The sequence below is a fragment of the Penaeus vannamei genome, chromosome 36 (genome assembly GCF_042767895.1).
Source record: "Penaeus vannamei isolate JL-2024 chromosome 36, ASM4276789v1, whole genome shotgun sequence".
NCBI classification, from domain to species: Eukaryota; Metazoa; Arthropoda; class Malacostraca; order Decapoda; family Penaeidae; genus Penaeus; species Penaeus vannamei.
This window is the reverse complement of record NC_091584.1, coordinates 18,157,219-18,159,000: the sequence shown is the minus strand read 5'-3', so window position 1 is coordinate 18,159,000 and position 1,782 is coordinate 18,157,219. Positions and strand designations below refer to the sequence as shown.

At 47.8% G+C, this 1,782-nt stretch overlaps 1 long non-coding RNA gene across 1 annotated transcript in view; it reads right to left on the bottom strand.

Moving 5' to 3' along the window:
• The window catches only part of LOC138859427 (uncharacterized), a 111,183-nt gene extending 109,686 nt beyond the window's left edge, over positions 1–1,497 (bottom strand). The window contains exon 1 of the long non-coding RNA XR_011398169.1: positions 276–1,497. This is a non-coding gene — a long non-coding RNA (uncharacterized lncRNA). The remainder of the gene's footprint in view (positions 1–275) is intronic.
• Positions 1,498–1,782: the final 285 nt, after the last annotated feature.

The window sequence follows — 1,782 nt, the reverse complement described above, 5'->3', positions numbered from 1 at the left end:
ATGATAATAATAGTGATAATGATAATGATATTCACCACAAATACGAATCTATTTATTTCTCCATTTTGATTTATTTTTCATTTCCACCTCACTCTGTCTTTTCATAAACCTTTGTTCTTGTATGACAGATGAATCCATTACGCACATGTGTAACTTTGTTCTGTGTACACATAGAACTTCGGAGAGAGAGAGAGACAAAACAAAAGTGAGATAAATGAAAGGATATGATAAATTAGAGAGAATAAGACTAATGACGTACGAAGAGATTAATTTACCTTGATATTAGAAGATACTGTCGGTTTCTGAAGCATTGTTTTCATTGTCTTGAAGGCGTTTTGAATTCTGTCTCGATCTCAGCCACCTTCCGTCTTCCTCTGTGAATGATCAGCTTTCGGGTCACACTGTGTATGGTCTTCTTTCATTATTCATTGTAATTTCTGCTTATATTTTGAGCTTTTTATGCATTTATCTGTATTCTGTTTTCTTTTATTATTCTCTTTATCTTTTTTCTATATTTCTTATTCCTATTCATTATCGGTTTCTTTATATTTTTAGATCAACTGCACTTTCTTGAAGGGAAATTTCTTACATATAAATCACTCCTCTTTTTTCCATTCTTTGGCAAACACGCGTCACCTGCCAGCACAAAACACACTTCACAGAGCGCATTTCTCATCGCAAAAAGGAATCACTCACGTCGTCACTTCGACGCACATCTCAGAATGTCTTGGAAGGAAATGCATTCACATCTTAACCAGCGTTTCTGCGTGTCATTTCTCCCATTTCGTTTGTCACACTATCGCTTCGTTCCAGAGCGATTATTCTCCGTCTCCTTATTACCTTCTTCGCATTTGAGAGACGTGGGAAGTGAGTCGAAGAAGTGCGCGGGGCGATCGGACGCCAGCTGGGACAGAAACACATGTCACCGCGCCACGCCGGAGCGAGTCACTCCCTCCCGAAAGGAGTTGGTTTTCGAGTCCTTCTCGAGCGCTCCCTCCGCGCCCCGTCCCGCCCTCAGGAGAGCCGGGGCGGGCGAGGCAGTGCCAGCGGAGGGCGCGGGCGGGGCGGGTGGCACCTTCGCTCGGCGGCCGCGGGAGACGGGCCAGGCACTTCCTTAGTGTCCAAGCTGCACGGCTATGACTGAGATGCAGCATCCACCTCTAGCTAACATCATCACCGGCACAAATTACTCAAATAATCATAATTTCCTCAGTAATTTGGCCCCACCGATTGGGCGGTATTAGGTGGGCAGGGAGGGAGATTTTCTGAAATGTTTAGTTCATGGCCGACCTCGCTCGGTCGCTCGCTCGCTCCCTCCTCCCTCGCGCGCGCTCTCTCTCTCTCTCTCCTTATCTTTCTCTCTCTCTTCTCTCTCTTTCTCTATGTACCTTCCCTTCCTCGATAGATCCTCCCGCCTTCCTCTGCACCTTCTTCTTCCTCCTCCTCCTCCAGTTTCTTATTCTCCAAACGTTTCTCTGTTTACCGTTGCGTTTCCAGCCCGCCGCCCGTGACCGAAGCGAAGAATTGACGAATGCGTTTCTTCCTCGACGCCAGAGCGAAGGCGTTCGAAACCGCAGCGGGAATCGGCGGCGGCGGCGGCGGGCGAGCAGAGAGAGAGAGTGTGTGTGTGTGTAAAGAAATGGGAAAATGCCAAACGGTACTGAAATAATATACGACCTCCCTCCCTCCCCCATCCCGCCTCTCCCTGCCTCCCCCCCTTCCTAAGTATTGGACGAGACAATCTTCCATTCTCCCCCTCCCTCCCTTCCTCCGTCCCCCTCC